Source organism: Alexandromys fortis, unplaced genomic scaffold, assembly GCF_014885135.2.
Source record: "Alexandromys fortis isolate MF-2015 unplaced genomic scaffold, M_Fortis_MF-2015_v1.1 scaffold_48, whole genome shotgun sequence".
NCBI classification, from domain to species: domain Eukaryota; kingdom Metazoa; phylum Chordata; class Mammalia; order Rodentia; family Cricetidae; genus Alexandromys; species Alexandromys fortis.
This window is the reverse complement of record NW_026067947.1, coordinates 3,606,265-3,625,171: the sequence shown is the minus strand read 5'-3', so window position 1 is coordinate 3,625,171 and position 18,907 is coordinate 3,606,265. Positions and strand designations below refer to the sequence as shown.

At 43.9% G+C, this 18,907-nt stretch overlaps 1 protein-coding gene across 2 annotated transcripts in view; it reads left to right on the top strand.

Moving 5' to 3' along the window:
- Eif4e3 (eukaryotic translation initiation factor 4E family member 3) overlaps positions 1 to 18,907 on the top strand; it is a 73,508-nt gene that overhangs the window by 7,017 nt on the left and 47,584 nt on the right. The window contains exons 1-2 of one of the 2 annotated variants that reach the window (XM_050149397.1): positions 17,579 to 17,685; positions 18,135 to 18,279. The gene's annotated coding sequence lies outside the window, so the exon portion shown is untranslated. Of the gene's footprint in view, positions 1 to 17,578; positions 17,686 to 18,134; positions 18,280 to 18,907 lie in introns of those variants that run through there. The other variant, XM_050149398.1, reaches the window with a different exon arrangement.

Sequence of the window (18,907 nt, the reverse complement as noted above, 5' to 3'; positions counted from 1 at the left end):
CTCCCCACCTCCACAATGACCCCCTTTTACTTTCCTGGCTCCTACAATTACTTCAGGTTCCTTGCTCACATCTGAAGAGCTGAAGCTTGGCGCCTCCTCTATTGTGACCCTTCTAGTTTCCATTCCACTCAGAAGCCGAGTGTACTCCCTCTAGTGGTTAAGGTAGCTAGTGTTGTGATCCTGGCTTACTTCTGAAGGCTCTAGCAGGTCAGAAGATTAACATATCAAACTCCACCATCAGTCCTCCTGTGGTGCTTGGAACTAGCCATGGATAAGATACCAAGTCCTGTTGCTTCATCTCCTCCTCCACTTCCACTTCCTTTCTTCACTCATAAACCAGCTAGGAACTGGGGAGATAACAGAGCTGGTAAAATCATTGCCTCACAAGCAAGCAGACCTGAATTCAAGCCCAAGACCCCATGTCAAAAAGCAAGGCTTGGTGATATATGGTTATAGTCCCATTGCTGGGGAAGCAGAGATGGGCTCACTGGCTGGCCAACCTAACTTACAGTAACTTGGTAACTCAAAGCCAATGAGAGAAGATATCTTGAAAAACAAGGTAGATAGTGCCCGAGGAATGACACCCAAGGTTGTCCTCTGGCCTCCACATGTTATGCACACTCTCACGTATGGATGTACCCTCCAACACACATACACACAATTAAATAGTGCACCGAATATTGTAATCATATTTAAGTTTTTCGAGACAGGGTTTCTCTGTAGCTTTGGAGCCTGTCCTGGCACTAGCTCTTGTAAACCAGGCTGGCCTCGAACTCACAGAGATCCGCCTGCCTCTGCCTCCCGAGTGCTGGGATTAAAGGCGTGCGCCACCACCGCCCGGCTTCATCTATATTTTCTAAGGTGTAGCTTTTGTGGTACATTCTTTTAAAGCGTTTTAAGCTATGGAACTGAGAGGTCCATCCTCACTGAGAAGATACTACTATTTGTGGATTTTCTAGTTTGTTGCTGTGCTTTTGGATTTGGTTTCTGTGTCATCGTTCCTTCCCTCCCAAGATTTCCAGTGTTGTGAGGTGGTATGGGAAATGGAGTGGAGGCTTTAGGAGGTAAAACATGGCGGGAACAACTCGGGTCCCTGACGGCATTAAGCTTTAGCATCTCTCAGAAAGCCTCCTGATGCCACCGTCCTTCTCTCCTCCTTCTATCACTCCTGCCTAGTCTGGACCACTCTGCTGCTGTCTCATCCCTTCCCTAGCATTCTGTTCCCTAGTTGTGTATCGGAGCTCCCAGGCAGTGTAGCTCACATCTTTCCTTTTTTCCTTTAGCCTCATATTCGTGTGCTCTATGTATGCCAGGCGATTCCCGAAAAGATGCTTGGGAGGTCAACACTGTAAGACGTTAGATATAGCTGATAACATAGCTATATAGACTGGAAATAACTAGTATAGGCAGTCTTTCTGATGCTTACCTGCCATTTTTATTTATCCCTTACTGATGAACTTAATGCATTTTTTGCCCATATTGTGAACAAGGCTATGTGTTCTTACTGACTTTTGAGAGTTGGCATTCTTGAGGACCATCATGTTTTTGAATGCTATTTATGTCATAGATGTAGCTTTTGAGGCTTGAAATTGAACTGCCTTAGAGCTCCTTTTGTGTGGTAAGCAAAACCCAGTGGGTACTGTCATGGTGTCCTTTTTCTGCATAGTCACCCAATGCCCCTGACCTAGGACTAAATGTGCGGACAATGACCCATGAGTCTTAGGAGTGTTTTTCCTAGTAAGCATACTTCATAAAAGTGCATCTATTTTCTCATTGTATGTATTTTGGTTCTTTGTTGACTTTTGACATATTGCATTTGTGTGTGTGTGTGTGTACCACAGGTGCCATGGCACATGTGTGAAGGTCAGAGAACACCTTGTGGAAGTTGTTTCTTGCCTTCTACCGTGTGCTTCCTGGTGAACAGACTCAGGTCGTCAGGCTTGGTAGCAAGTGCCTTTACCCACTGAGCCATCATGCCAACCCCTTTAATATATTTTAAAAAGCAAAGGATTTTAATTTTTTTCAAGTCTCATTTTTTTATTTTGACTATTAAAGGGATTATAGTTTTGACAAATTCTTGTGTAAACCAGATTACAAAGATTTTTCTTTTATATTTTCTTTAAGTAGTTTTTTGATTTTATGTTTACTTGTTTTTGGTTTTCTTAATTATTATTATTTTATTACTTTAAAAAAATACCAGTCCAAATTCCTACTCCCATCCCTCCTCCCACTCCCTCCAAACACCCTTCCACCCCTACCCCTCCAATCCTAAGAGAGAACCAGGCACCCTGCCCTGTGGCAAGTCCAAGGCCCTCCCTACTACACCTCGGTTGAGCAAGGTATGCATCCAAAGAGAATAGGATCCCCAAAAGCCAGTAAATGCAGTAGAGACAAATCCCAGTGCCACTGTCAGTGGCCCCTCAGTCTGTCCCAACTGTCAACCACATTCAGAGGGACTAGTTTGTTCCCATGCTCGTTCACTCCCAGTCCAGTTGGAGTTGGTGAGCTCCCATTAGCTCAGGCAAACTCTCTCAGTGGGTGAACCCCTCATGGTCTTGATCTCCTTGCTCATAGTCTCACTCCTTCCCCTCTTCAACTGGACCTTGGGAGCTCAGTCCAGTGCTCCAATGTGGTTCTCTGCCTCTGTTTCCATCTGTTGTTGGACGAAGGTTCTATGGTGATATTTAACATAATCATCAGTCTGACTACAGAGCAAGGCCAGTTCAGCTCCCCTCTTCTCTATTGCTTAGGGTCTTAGCTGGGGTCATCCTTGTGGATTCCTGGGAATTTTTCTAGAGCCAGGTTTCTTGCTAACCCCATAATGGCTCCCTCAATCAAGATATCTCTTTCCTTACTCTCATATCTTTCCTTCCTCCATCTTGACTATCCCATTCCCTCAAGTTCTCCTCAACCCTCCCCTTTTCCCCTTCCTTCTACTCCCCCCACCCCTGCCTCCATGGTCCTATTTTATTAGGCAATCTTGCCTGTTTCTGATTCCCAAGTGGATCTATATATGTTTTTTTTTTTGGGGTTTTGGGATTTTTTTTATGTTTCACATTTAATTAATTTTACATATAGTCTGAAGTACAGATTAAAGGTTCTTCTCTTTCCAACCCTCATGGGTATTCAGTTGCTCTAGCATCCTTTGGTTACATAGTTGCTTTTATATCTTGGTCAAAAACTAATTGTCCATCATCTGTGAGTCTATTTCTGAACTCTCTTCTCTGTCCCAGCTATCTGTTTCAGGATCTTAATGCCATATTGCATCGATTCTTGTGGTTTTACAGTGAGCCTTAAAAAGGAGCGTTCTTTTTACTCAGTTTTATTCTTTTTTCCAAAATTTGGTTATTTTTGAGTCATTACTATTTAAATATGTGTTTGAGAATAAAGTTATCAACTTCTGCAAAAATGCCTGCTGAGATTTTAATTGGGATCATGCAATGAATAATTAAAATCTTCAGAGCATTGTCTCCTCCTAAACAGGGCGGAGCTTCTCATTTACTTGGTGAGCTGCTTTGTTTTTTTGTTTTGGTTTTGTTTTGTTTTGGAGACAGGATTTCTCTGTGTAACAGAACAGCCTTGGCTGTCCTGGAACTCACTCTATAGACCAAACTGGGCTCAAATTACAGAGATCCACCTGTTCTGCCTCATTCCCGATTAAAGGTGTGGGATTAAAGGTGCGCAACAGCATTGCTGGTGAGCTACTTAGTTTTAACTTGACACAACCAAGAGTCACCTGAGGTGACAGGTATTAGTGAGGAATTACCGAGATCAGGTTGGCTTGTTATTTGTGGGAAATCCTGCAGACTGTTGATAAGGTGGGAAGACATACCCTGAATGGTGACATCACTTCATGGTTGGCCCCTGGACTGTATGGACATAAAGGAAGCTAGCTGAGCTACTGAAAGCAAGGGGCCATGCCTTTCCTCTCTCTGCTGGACCGTGTGTGAGATACTGAGTTCCTGCCTGGACTTCCTTGCAGTAATGGGCTGTAGCTTAGAATTCTGAGCTGAAATAAACCCTTTCTCCCCTCCGTTGCCTTTTAGCTACATATTTACCACAGCAACAAACGTGAAACCAGGACCTTTGGGTCTTCACAGATCTGTGTTTGTCCATGTACATTGTTTGTCAGATTTACTTGTCAGCATTTCATGTTTATTTTTTATTTTTTATTTCTCGAGACAGGGTTTCTCTGTAGCTTTGGAACCTGTCCTGGAACTAGCTCTTGTAGACCAGGCTGGCCTTGAACTTGCAGAACTCCACCAGCCTCTGCTCCCGAGTGCAGGGATTAAAGGCGTGCACCACCACATTTCATGTTTTTAAACTACTATAAATAGCATTTCAAGAGCTGTTCCCTTCCAGTATATATATAAAAAATTGGATTGAATTTTGTAAATTATTGCTGGTTTTGAAACTTCTAAACTCACCCACTCTAGTAGCCCTTTGGGGAAGTTCCGTCAGGTTTCCTATGTGTAGATTATTGTCTGTGGCTGAAGATGATTTTAACTTCTTTTCCAATCTAGAAATTATTTTCCTTTTTCTTAACCTCATTGCCTTGGGGGTAGGCTCCCACATTCTGTTAAATAAGTGGTGAGAGCAGGCCTCAGTGGTCTCCCCCTTATTACTGGGGAAGTGTTTGGTCTGTCGCAGTTAAGAATAACATTAACTGTGAGTGTTTGTAAATGCCGGGGTGTGAGGAAGCTCCCTCACTTTGCTGGGAGTTTCTCCATTCTTGGTAGAAATGTTAGGTTATAACAGATCTCTCCTTTGCATCTATTAGTAGTGCTTTAAGAATTTTACATTTATTTACTTTATGAGCGTTTTGCCTGCATGTATATATGTGCACTATATGAAGGGGTCAGAATATAGTGTCTGATTCCCTGGAACTAGAGTCGTGGATGTTTGGAAGTCACCATGTGGGTGCCGGGAATCGAACCCCTGTCCTATACAAGAAGCAACCGGTACTGTAAACCACTGAGCCATCTCACTCGCCCCACACTTACATTCTCAGTTTGTTGTCGATTGTGTTGACTGACCCTTACATGGTATGTCAGTCACGGGTTTCCAAGATAAACTCCACGTTGTAGTGAAGAATTGCCACTTATGAATTGCATGTGCTATGCTTGTTAAGGTTTGTTTAGGATTTTATATTCATGAGAGGTTTTTTTTCCCCTTCAGGGTAAAGCTGACCTAATAGAGAAGTACTTATACTCTCTCTGTCTCTCTCTGTGTCTGTGTCTCTCTCTTCTAGAGTTCATATGATGTTAGTTGGTTTTTTTTTTCTTCCTTATGTGCTGTGTAAAATAAGCTTGTGAAACCATTTGGGTTAGGAATTTTCTTTTAGGAATGATTAGTTATATCCCAATTTTGTTTTTGGAAATACATAGCTGTTGTAATTATCTGTTTCTTCTTTATTATTAAATGATGTAGCTTGTGTCTTTCAAGGAGTTGTTCCTATCCTGTGTTTTACTAGCTCAGTGGCATTACCTTCTGTGTATCTATAAAAACAACACTGATGTTACCCACCTCAACTCTGACATCAGTAATTCGTGTCTCCTTGCTTTTTCTAAGTGCTGTAACTAGAACTTAATCCATTTTTTAAAACCTTGAAGAATCACGTACTAGTTTCATTGATTTTTTCCCCCTGGTGTTGTTCTTGTTTTATTGTTTTCTGCTCTGACCTTAGTTTCCTTTCTCCTTAATTTGTGTTCAGTTTTGTTTCCTAGTCTAACATGGAAGCCGAATCCCTTGACTCGAGGCCTTTATGCTCATATGTGTGTCATACTCAGTCCTTGATTGTTTAAGGAGCATCCCATGAATTTATCACTGCAGAATGCTTCTAATGTCCCTCTGATAATTCTGCTCAGCAGAGAAAATACTTATGTGGCTGAAACTCTGTTAAATTTATCGGCACCAGGTTTATGGCCTGGAATATCCTGTGTCTTGGTTAAAAAATAAACTTCACATGCATTTGACAATAATGTATTATCTGTATATTGAGTGGAATGCTGTATAAATGTCAGTCAGATCAAGGTGATTGACATTTTGTTAAAATCTTTCTGTTTGTTTCTCTACTTTGTTGATTAGTGCGAGAGGAGTGTTAAGTCTTTAACTTTGGATCTCCATATTTCTTCTTGACTAATAACCATTGGGTTGTGCAATCTAGAGAGCTGCTGTCAGGGCACTGGCGCTTCTGTGTCACTGGTGAGCTTCATTGCTGGTATTAAAACAAACATCCTTAGTTCTCACACGTTCTTATGTGGCTTGACATGAGAAAAACTATAGCTAGAGTTGGTCACATGTGCGCATGTATTGGTCACACATGTATACACACGTGCACACACACGCACATGCATTGGTCACTCACACATACACACACACGCAGAGAGAAAGAGAGGGAGGGAGGGCGGGAGGCAGAGAGAGAGAGAGAGAGAGAGAGAGAGAGAGAGAAAGAGAGAGGAGATCGAGATCCCAGGCCTAAATTGTGGGCAAAAATAAAAGTTACATGGATTTGTTTCTTGTTTCTTGATCATATACTGAGTGTTTTTCTGCTATAAAACTATTTTACAATAAATAAAACCGAGAAAAGACTCATGTCTGTACAGTTGAAAACTATGGTAATTAATTTTTAACTGTCTTTTTTTTTTTTTCAAATGACATCTGGTAGGTAGCTTTCTACTGAGTCTTGTTTGGAGTTCACCAGTCACTACCATGAAGTTGGAATATGGTCTGTTTCCATTAATGAGAATACTGATATCATAACATTTAAATCCGTCTTCTTGCTGTTTGTTTTCTGCTTGCTTTGCTTGCTCTTTTTTTCTGAACGTCGGTTTTTCTTTCGATATCTTTTTAGAGCCTTGGTTGGATTATTTGCTATACTTGGCTGTGATGTTAGCATTTTCCTTAGGGTCACAGCATGCATCTGTAATTTATCACAGCCTCCCCTCGCACTGCGAAAGAACCCACAGCATCCCCAAGCGTCGCCTGTGTGTGGCTGTCACAGGTTTCTGTTATGAAACTCACAACCCACCGCTGTTCCAGAGAAGTTCTAACTACCACTTGTGGGCTTGTGTTTCCTTTCCTCGGAAAGGCTCAGTCGCATTCTCATAGTGCTCATCTCCCGGGGACGACACCTTTTAGCCTTTGGCATACTTCAAAGTAGCTTTCTTTGTTTCTCCTTTTTTTTTTTTTAACTTGATTTTTTTTTATTTCTCTATGAATGCCACAATAAGTAAGTTTTGTTGCTTTTTTTATGTTTTTATGCTTTTGATTTTTTTCTTTTGTCTGCTTTGGGTTGACTCCCTCCCCCCTCTTCTCTTTTTTCCTCCTTCCATCCATCCTTATTTTTAGGAGGCAGGGTCTGAGACTGGCCTGGTTACTCTGTATGGATTCCCCTGCCTATTGGGCTTCTGAGTGCTAGGATGATAGGTGTGAGCCACCATGCCCAGCCTTGAGTCCCTTGATGCAAGGATTTATGCTGTTAGTGGAGGTCTTTTCACTTTTCTGATATAGGCATCTAATGCTATGAATCCCCCTCAGCAGTGACTCAGCTGCTTTGACAGATTTTTCTCGCCTTACATTAATTCCGGTTTTTGTATATTTTCAATTTAATTGCTATTTTTCTCCGTGTGAAAACTGTTTAATTTTCAAGCATTTGGAAACATCCTGTCTATCTGTCTGTATGTCTGTCTGTCTGTATGTATGTGATCTATGTACATACTGATGTGGGGGTGCGGACATGTGGGAGGGGTGTACATGCATGTGTGCACATGAAGGCGGGAAGCTGACATCCAGTATCTTTCTCCGTTATTCTCCACTATTTAGGGAGACCGAACTCTTAGTGAACCTGGAGTTCACTGATTTGGCTGGGCTGGGAAGCCAATGGCTCTCAGGATCAGCTTGGGTTACTCATGGTCTGAACCCTGCTTTATGCCATCCATCAGGTTCTTATGCCTGCACATCAGCCACCGACTGAGCTGTCTCCCCAGCTCCCAAATTTTCTTACTGCCTTTCTGTTACTGGTTTCTTTTAAATATCTTAAGGCTTGTTCTATTGTTTAGTACATACTTTATCTTATTGAGCCATTGGAAATATTGTCTAGTCTATAAAAATGCTGTGTATATCAGCTAGGTCGTATTGGCTGGTCTTGTTCTTTCCTTCTGTACCTTTGCTGATTTCCTTCCTTCTACCAGGAGTGGGAGGCCCACATCCCCGGTTGTAATTGTTGGTGGCTGTTTCCTTTCCTGCCCATCAGGCATAGCTTCATGTATCTTAAGGCTTTGGAGCCCAGTTGTTGGAGAGACATCATCCTGGCAGGGGATGCTTCCCAGTGTGCTGTTCCCTTCCTTGTGGCCAATAAACTTTGCTTTGCATTCCCTGACATTAATGTAGCCACTTCCATTGCTTTTCCTTTCACATTGTTGTGGGGGAAGAGTGTCTTGTAAACAGCATTTTGTTGGGCTATGATTATTTTAATTTGTGTGTGTGTTGTACATGAGTAGATGTACGTGTGTGTGTGTGTGTGTGTGTGTATAGCTGTGGAAGTCAAAGACCAACCTTGGGTGTTGATATTCCTCAGGCACAGTCCACATGGTTTCTTGACATGGAGTCCCTTGCTGGCATGGAACTCACAGGTAGGCTAAGCTGGCTGGCCCGACAGTGCCAGTGTCAACCTGTTTCCACCTCTAGAATGATCGGCAGATATTCCAGATATCTGCCCATGCACCGTCTCCCTGCATGGGGATTACAAACATGGGCCACCGCTCCTATCTCTTTCTTGCCTGGGCTCTGGGGATTGAACTCACACCAGCCAGGCGAGCTCATTACTGCTTTACAGACTGCAGTTTCCTCAGCCCCGCTTTTTGTTTCGCTCATGCTGCTGCTTGCTGGGTTTCAGGATCTGAGCTCCCCGCTGCTGTTGCTGGCTCGGGTGGCTGCACAGTAACAGCTGTGTCCTTTGTGTTCAGCTTGTGGTGTTGTCTGTGAGCTTCCTCTCTTGCCAGCTCCTCCCTTCCTGGTCCTCTGGCTAGAGAAAGCCCTTTCTGTGCTCACGGGCATTTCTGGGTGCCAGTGTCCAGCTCCAAGAGTGGGGAGTAGGAAGCAGAGGAAAACCTAGGGAGCATCCTGCCATATCAACCCCGGGTGTTGAGGCTGCCTCCTACCCAGCCTTGCTGTCATCTTGTGGTTTATTTATGGCAGTTAGGGGCTCTGGTGTGCTGGACGAGAAGAACTGGGAAAGCGTGTTCACCCTGTCTTTCTGGTAAAGATTCCTCGCTTTTGCAATTGAACAGTGTTTCGCTTGGTGCAGAGTCCCAGATGGGCAGTCTTGCTTTATCTTCTCATTAAGTTGCAGACGTTGTTCTTTTATTCCACTGTCTTTGCACCCGAATTATCTTCTCTGAAAAGAACTCTCTGGGAACTTTGCTCGTGCTCTTTTCCACATAATTTTTCTGGTATTGAGCTACTTGATAATGTTTTGGTGTGATTTTTTTTTTCGTTTGTTTGTGCTTAGGCTTCATTGAGATGTTTAAAAATTAATTGATTGATTTTTTTTAATATGCTGAAAACATAATGTAATTTTTACACAAATCTATAAATGAACTCTGAATATATTTCCCCATTCCGCTTTTATGCCAGGCAAGCACTGAGCCATACCATCAAGTCCTACTAATTGAGATTGTATCTGTGGGCTTATGATGTGTAAACAATCCTTCTCCAACAGCAGCTGACTCAACTGAGTTTATGATAAATAGCAACTTTCTTTACCCTGAAGCCTGATGTGTCCTCTACTGTTTAGAGGGTGGGTATCCACTTTCATCAGGTATAGAGAGGTATGTTCCTCCACCATGCTGTTTCAATGCCCAGAGACACAGTTGAAATACGTGACCAAGTCAGGAGCTCAGAAGACACAGAGTTACTTAAGGAAGGGAGGCGTGTGGAGGAATGGGCAGGTGTTAGAGCACAGGCTTGGAAGCAGGGAGTTGTTTGAACACCCCATCTGTTGCTACATGTCGGAAATGTTATTAAAATCTGGATAGTCCAGTGTATCAGACAGGGTAATGTTACTTGCCCAGTAAGCTAATATGTAGATTATGTAAGTGAGTACAAGACATGGATGGCTAAGTACTGGTGAAAATGGAGGGGTGTGTGTGTGTGTGTGTGTGTTCACTCACCTGTGCATATTCATGTGAATGCAGAAGAGGGCATTGGGTGCCTTGCCATAATTCCTTGAGATTTGGTCTCACTGAATCTTGATTTTTGGGGGGGGGGAGGAGGCTAGGCTTCCTAAACAACATGCTCCCACAATCTACTTGTCTGTGCCTGTCAGGGCTGGGGTAACAGTGCTCAAGTTACCCCAGAATTTACCAGGGACTTCAAACTCAGGTTTTCATGCTTGTGTGCCAAGTACTCTCTTACCCACTGTGGCATCTCGACAGCAGACCAGGCTGGCCTCTGATCCATGGTCCTCCAGCCTCTGCTTCTTCAGAATATCCTCTGGCACACACTGTCGTACTGACAATTTTACTTATTAAAATAATTTGAACTTCACAGCAAAATTTGGCAGGAAATACAGGGGTCTTCCTCTGCATGCATGTCATCCCTCCCCTTAATGCCTCGTCTCACACCAGAGTGCATCTGTAGAGTGGAGCTGTGGGCAGGCCTGCTTTTCGTCCCGCCCGGCTCCCGCATGGTTAGCTTTACACCCGAAATAACAACACACAAACTGTATTCTTTTAAACACTGCCTGGTCCATTATATCTAGCCTCTTCTTGTCTAACTCTCATATCTTGATTAACTCATTTCTATTAATGTGTAGCACCACGAGGTGGTGGCTTACCGGGAAGATTCTAACCTGCGTCCATCTCGGCTCGGAGAATCATTGTGTCTGCCTTCTACCCAGCATCCTGTTCTGTTTACTCCACCCACCTAATTTTCTGTCCTATCAAAGGGCCAAGGCAGTTTCTTTATTAAGCAATGAAAGTAACACATAGACAGATGACCCTCCTCCATCACGCATCCTCTGAAATAACGGTTGTTGGAGCATCGCCACACATCACCACCTTAAGCTCTGCCCTTAGTTTAACGTCTGCTAGTTTTGGCAGATACATAATGACATGTGTCCACCACTGTGGTAACATAGAGAATAGTTTCATTGCTGTAAAAGTCCCCATGTACTACTTGCTCATCTCTTTCTTCCTTCCATGAGCCCACTCATCTTCAACTGCCCCCATAGTCTCCCTTTCCAAAGTGTTACGGACTTGGGCTCACACAGTGTGTGGCCTTTTCAGGTTGGTTTCTTTCAACGAATAAAGTGTGCTTAATGTTCTTCCATGTCTTCTAATGGTTTAAAAACAAGCACACTTCTCTTAGTGGTCAGTACTGTCAACTCACGCGCTGAAGGCCTCCTTTTCATCTGGCTTATGGCAGTCATGAGTATAGCTGCTGTAAGCGTTTGTCTGTGGCTTCGTAACTCAAATAAAGAACTGGGGAGCCATTGCTGGGTCTTCTGAGAAGAGGACTCCTTGCTTCGTCGGGTGCTGAGGGTTCTTTCAAAGGGGTTGTACCATTCAGCAGGCCCAGGAATGAATGGGAGTCCCCGCTGCTCCGTATCTTGGCCAGCATTTGTTTGTATCAGGGGCCAGTTTTGAGGTTTTAGTCATTCTAATAAATTATGTCATTGTTTAAATTTGCGGCTTCTCAGTGACATGGGATGTTGGGCGTATTTCCATATGCTGCTTGCTGCCTGTATGTCTTCAGTGAGATGTCCACTGTTTGTTCTCTTTCTAGTCAGGTCATTCATGTTCATATTGAGTTTAAAGTGTTCTTTATATATGTTGGTGCTGTTTCTATTTTTATTGTAATATGTTATTATTGTCCTGAGTGCCCGCACCAGAGATGCTTTGAGACCTGTGCATAGCTGAAAAAGAAAACCCACATATAAATATTTCTTTTTTTTTGTGAGAGAGATAGAGAAATTATTTTTCACCTGGAAAAGACAAAGAAAAGAAACATTGTTTTTCTCTGTTGCTTTGATCGAGAAAGATCTTGGGGCTGCCTTGTCTAAACAGCCTGCATTCCATGTTTCCAGCCATGGATGACAAGTGAAACTGCCACCCAGCTCAGCATTCCCTCCCTTTTATAAATCCACTAGGAATTCAGGGCTGACATGCGACCTGTTAGCAAGTCACCTTAACTTCCAGACAGCTATTCAAACTAGTTGCTAATGCTACTGAAGAGGAGCTTGCCCTATAGTAGTAGGAGGCTTTATATTTTACTGTCGGGCTCCCACTCTTCCAGCGTCACAGTGATGGGTTTATATTACAGGGCTCATTTTCATTTTATGTCTTTTTATTTACACACCAATTCTTTTGGAAGTAATTTTAATTCTCTGTTTTATGAGAGAGGGGCTCTGTGTCTGTGCATTCCTATATAAAAGAAAGAAAATGATTGTTTTTAATGCAGATTTGAAGGAAATATAATGGATTTCAGCTACAACAATTTCTCCTCATTTAGAAGAGATGAACACCTAGTTAGATGAACAATGTCATCCCTCCTATAATCGGAATACGTCCTGTTTCCATGACAACCTGTACTTACCAGATTGCCTGGTAAAAGAAGTATTTTGATTCTGTCTTTGATAAAGGACTTGACCACTTTCTTCATTCTGACAATTTAATTCTATTCAGGTCTTTTCCCCCTATCTTTAACATGGGCTGCTTTTGAGAGTTAGGGCCTCGAGCCCATTTTAGAGGTGAATCTCCTCCAGAATGAAAGGAGAGGCCTCCCCAGGCAAATGCCGATGACCACAGGAAATGAGAATGCTGCCAACAGTCAAGTCATAGTCATTTTCTGGAATCTTCCCATTAAATTAAATCAACAGCCACAATGCCCCTACTTATTAAGATGCTGTTTGATCTGTGAAGGAATGAGTCTACCGTTCATTTCCATTTGGACTCTCTAAACGGGAAGCTCCTCTCTCTGCTACTAATTTATGTCTGTCTTTATGAATGGTCTGTGTCCTCTTACAGCTAAATTCTGTTCTTGAAAAGAAAGTGCTGTTAATGATTTTCTCTCAAAATGAAAAATAGGAAATTATTTGCATCATTAACAATGCTTTTTCAAAATTTGAGAAATAACAGCCCTACATTTTATTGACAAGATTATGTTTAATGTAACATAAAATATTTAAGTTCAATATGGTAAGAAAACATGACCCTTGGGCATCTTAGGAATACAGGGAATTGAACAAAAATGTGGGAGTATTCAGTCTAGTTCTGAGGGGTCTGTTGGGTTTGGGAGAACAAAGTGATTATTTGGTATCCCCAAATAATTGTCAACCATAGCAGTTCTTTATGGCCTGAAAAAACTCAATATGAAGTCACCAGAGGGCCACCAGGTATCTCATTGTCTATCAGACATGATGTGTTGTACCAGACCTTCTTTGTTAATAGGTACAGGGTGATAGCCTCTGAGAGTTACTAAGAAACTGTTAAAGCAATGGTGCAACCCACAATGTAAAAGTATGTGAATATTATGTAACGAGGGAAATAAAAACAAGTGAGACCTCATCAGGCCTCTCTGTATCTATCATTCTTGTTGGTATTTGCCCCAGGTCAGGAGACTTCCTAACTGTAGAGGTTCCCCCAGCTAAACTCTTTGTCAGCCTCTTCATGATTAGCACTTAGTAGGGAAGTTACAGGTCTGAAAATGTTGCACAGTTATATTATTTTTTAAATGTTGCTTCATTTTAAATCCTGCTTTATTTTTTTTTAACTTATTGATTGCCCATCAATGGGGACTCCTCAAGCTTTAGTGTACTCAACTCTTTAGAAGTAAATGACTGGTCTGGACAGATGGCTCAGACGTTATGTACTTGCCCACACAAACAAACAAGTTCTGAATCCTCAGCATCTACATAAGCATCTGCACACGGACATCTGAGCAGAGACAGGAGGTCCCTGGATCTCTCTGGCCTCCCAACCTAGCTGAATCAGTGAGACCAGCTCTAGTGAGAGATCCTATCTCGAAAAGGTGGACTGAACTGGGACTGCATATGTGAACCTATAGTTATAAACACACACTAACATATACACACTCACATAACACACCCATGCCACCACCACCACCACCACCACACCAAGGGGAGAAAGAAGACACATGATTTAAGAGGATATTTAAACAGGTGCTTTGATGAAGGAAGGTATCCTTCTCCTGCAGGGGTCACTATTCAGACATTTTCAAGTGCCTCACCATAAATATTACTTTATAGTATTTTTTGAGGTCTTCAGAGGCAAGCTCTCACTTCGACTAACTGACCTACAGGCTGCTTCTAGCTGATCAGCTACTTCAGTTTGTCAGGTTTTCCAGGGCAGGATACAGTGCTCAAACCAGCACAGCCTTGAGCAAATGAGAAGGTCAGAAGACTTAGTAACTCTAAAGTAACTAACAGTTCATAGAATAGCTATGAACTGTTATTCACGCTATGCAGCCTTTGCCAACGCCTCCAACAGGGCAAGGGAGAATATGTTTATCCCATCTACCAAGACTATAAAAGACTGGCCCCAGCAGCAAGAATGACAATGACAGACCACCATGCAGTCACAGCACAGGTTCCTTCCTTCCTTGAAGTTCCTAAGGCTAGGCACATGACCCTTATTAGTACAGCAACAACTCAGACAGTGTTAATTCCCAGCATCTCTTGTGCCAGTGTAAGTGTTTCTAAATTGAACACTTTGTGTCCCTGCTTGTCAGTTCTCTGCATCTCTCTGTATCTCACACAATGAATGGAACTTTCCCAGACCCTCAGAGGGTGGTTAGAGATTGTGAATGGCAGAAAGGAAAAGTCTCAGGTGTGGAGGAGATGTCAGCACCGCATTGTGGTGATCAAGTGTAGAATGGGCAAACCAGACCAGTAGATCTGATTCTCCCATGAGCCAGGCAGATGCTGGGAACTGGGCTGCAGGAGTGGGGTGGGGCCAGGCCTGTCCCCATGAGCTAATGTTAAGGCTGAGCTTAGACACACCAAGGGAATAGAGGCGGGTTTGCTTGGATTGCGTATATTTTCAAATATATTCAATATATGTTTATATATTTCCAAGAATATGTAAATAGAGGTATGTGTATGCACCTCTATTTATATACACACATGAGTATATATCCACATACATTTAGAAATAGACTTCCAACTGTGTTTGGAAAGGTGGGAGGAGGTACGGAGGATTCAGATGCTGGACTGGAGAATTCAGATCTCAGCCAGGGAGAGACGGCCATTTGGGGCTTTGAACAAAGAAGGAATAAAACAAAGCACATTGTAGGAGGTGAAAATATTATCCATGGACAGGAGGAGGAGTGGACACTGAGAACAAGACTGTCACCATCCTTTTTATATACCTTTTCAGTTCCTTACCAAATCTTGGTGGTGTGCCAGCAGGTGGCAGACCTGTGCAGTGTGCTGGGACAGACACAGGAAGAAGAGGGTCCCAGACTTCCCCTCGGGGTCCAGATACTCCAGTGTGGTAGATGCACTGTAGTAGATTCAGGAAGCTTGTGGCATGGGCTCTGAAAGAAAAAACCAACAGAAGGTGAAGTGAGAGACAGGGCAAGCTATGAGGAGCAGAGGGATGGTCAATAGAGGGACAGATGCACAGGTACTGTGCAGCCCTGGAGAAGTTCTGAGCTCAGGAAAGAGGACAGCTCTGTCGTGGAATCGGTGTTTGGAGGCTTGGACCTACGCTGCTGTGTCTGTTGTTCAGAAGACATGGGTTGGAGGTCGGAAGGCTGGCCAAGGGAGTGTAGTTAGTGCCCTTTCTGTTCTTTGCTGAAACTCAAGAAATGAGGAGCAGGAGTGGGTGGCATCCTCAAGAAGGAAGGAGCACCAACTCAGAAGGTGTGAAGAAGACAGGACATGGCCCACAACTGGCACATGGGTGGCGATGGAGTTCAGAATGCCCTGGCTTCGTTGCCCCATTTTTCTAGGCTCAGTGATCAAAAGACCGCATTCTTCAAGTCCAGTGCGATTTCCTTTACACCTCTTTTCATTTGCCGCTCAGAACCAGACCCTTGGGGGCCATTAGAACCTCTAACAGTGGTTGAGGTCCATATCACTGGTTGAGCTTTTACTGTGTGCAGTTATAAAGAGGACACTCATACCAAAGGGAACTCATGTTAGCATCTCTTTTTCTTGGGTGAGACATATGGGCCCAGCAAGTTTAATGTCCGTGGAGTGCAGCTAAATCCTAGTTCAAACCCAGGTACAGCCACTGTTGTTAAAGTACACTATAGTCTCCCTTCGCCCCATTAGAGTCCCCAACTAGTTCCATGCCCCCACCCCTCAAAGCTATGCCTTTAAAATCAAGCAACTGTGGTTTTGCTGGAGGCTCTTTGCAGGTCGATGCCCCAGGCTTGTGTCTTCTTTCACCTTGTATCTGGAGAGTCTGGGGCCCGCCACCTAGTGGCCACAGACATCCTTTTTCTTTGGAGTTCCTAGGTGGAAGCAGGCCCAGGTATTTATAGCAAGCACCACAAACTATAAACAGGAAACTTCTCAGCCTCAGAGAAGGGGCCTAGCAATGTAAACAGCATATCGCCAATACGGGCTGATGTGGAATTCCCCTCTGTATGCTGTGAATACCATTGGTTAATAAGGAAACTGTCTTGGGCCTGCGCAGGGAATAGAGGTAGTCAAGGCACAGTCAGAGAAGCCATGTAGCCCTACCGGACACAGATGCCGGAACTTTTCCCGGTAAGCACAGCCTCGTGGCGATACACAGATTAATAGTTAATTAAGTTTAATTAACATGTGTTAGCCAGTAAGAGCTAATGGGCCAAGCAGTGATTTAAATATAGTTTCAGTGTGATTATTTTGGTTCTTGGCGGCCGGGACAAACAAGTGGGCTCCTTACTACAGAGAGCCTGCACCCATCCAACAAACACTTAACCTGTGACTCCAGATCTAGCCGTATACTTGCATAAACCCTGGACGCTGGGACACAGGTTTCTCCTGTCTATGTTCACTGGTGATCTCAAGAGCCGAGGATGGTGGTGGCATTTGCAGAGCAGATGTGCAAGCATTCACTGGGTGGAATATTGGCGGCATCTTTGTGACTGCCCTGTGATGTGCACATTTTCTCATTTAATGACGGCTTATGGGATCAATGGCTTAGAATGCCCATTGCTCACATGTGGAATCTCGGCACCCTGGACTCGGGCTTTCTTGCCTCAGAGACTCCACGTTTAACTGCTGGGATCTACTCTGTGCTGAGTTTTGTGGGTAGCATTCCCATTATGTAGACGCATGGTAGAACTGTCTCCCATCAAAGAAACCACCAGACATTTACGCTCGCTTTCTGACTTCGGAGGAGAAGGCTTACCTCCCGGTGCTGTGACCGCATGTGTAGGTGAAGGGACTGTCACTAGTTTGCCCTCAACGGTATGACTTGCACAGTCTCTCCATGCATCCTTCATTGTTCAAAGGATGGGACTGGGTTAGCATCTTTGCCTTTCCTTCCCTGCCAACTCCAACATTCTACTGTTCCTGTGCCTCCCAGGGAGCCGGATATGAGTGGAAGAGAGAGGACCCCTTGTTACTAGGCAACCAGCACTCGCCTCACCCATGTTGCCATGGTGATGATGAAAGTTGGGCTGATGGGATTACCAGCTCCTGCTAATTGCACATGAGCACTCAAGGTCTCTGTCTTTTTTCTTGCTTGCTCACTGGCTTCGACTCTCTTGTTCTTCTAGGAACCATAGAAAGAGCTTCTCTCTTATCTGTAGTCCTCCTGGGGCATCCCTGGTACACTAGTGAAAAGCCACTGGAAATGGAGCTTGGCTGTGCTTCTGAGCAGCTGTGTGACCTTGGGCAAGTTACCCAGCTTCTCTGGGCCTCCATTTCCTCATTTGGAAAGTGAAGGGTTGGAAATGCTGAGCCCTGCTGAAGGTTCTTCCTAGCTCTCGAATGCTTTGATGCCTAGGGAGCATGTCAGGGGAACAGACCACACTGTTACCAGGCAACCAGCAGGCACCCTGCCCAAGTTGCCTTGGTGACTGGATACTGGAGGGGAGGGGAGTCACTGCTGCAGCTAATTGCTTAATTATTTATGAGTGCCTCAAGTCCTCTCTGTTGTTTTTGTTGCTAGGGGCTGTGGGGTCACCTTCTCCTCTCTTCTGCCACCCCAAGGCATCTGCATTGTGTGTTACGCAATGAGAGAGCACCTTGGCCTGGACCTCAAGCGACCCACGTCCTAGTTCTGCTTCTGTAATGTCCTAGAGCAGTGGCCTCAGGTAAGTCAGTTCACCTCCCCAGGCCTCGAGTTTCCTTTCCTGTAGCCGTCCGTGCGTTTGTTTAGGGGAGCCCCAAGTGCCTCACCGACCCAGAGGCTCTGGCTCCTGCCATCTACTTGTGAAGCGAGGAATACAAGCGGAATGTTCCTGATTTGTTTTCAGAGAAGTATGATTGTAAAGCATGACGAGAATCAACATGTGTTCGGTGGGAAGGGGCCAGGACTGCTCGCCGGCGCCTCTCCTTGCCTTGGTCGTGCTGCCTGAATTCCTTACTCACCTGAGGCCACTTTTATTTTACTCATTATGTACCACCAACTTCCCGGACAGATTTCAGGCCTTCACAATATAAGATACAGTTAGGCCATTGTAGGATAAGTAGAGACTAATGTAATTTTGAGCACCTTAGAAGCTAAGGGAAAAGGGTGATATATAATGCAGAAAAACTTTCAGACTTCTTCCAATCCTAGAAGGGGATTTATCATGTGACTTTTTATTTTATAGGAACTGCGCATAGACATTTAAAACTAGACCTTTCTGGCTGAGTGATTGTCACAGGGGGTGAGGAAGAACCAAACCGCGACAGTCTGGCTAGTTCTGATCATTAGAAAGCAGCCATCCTTCCTACTGA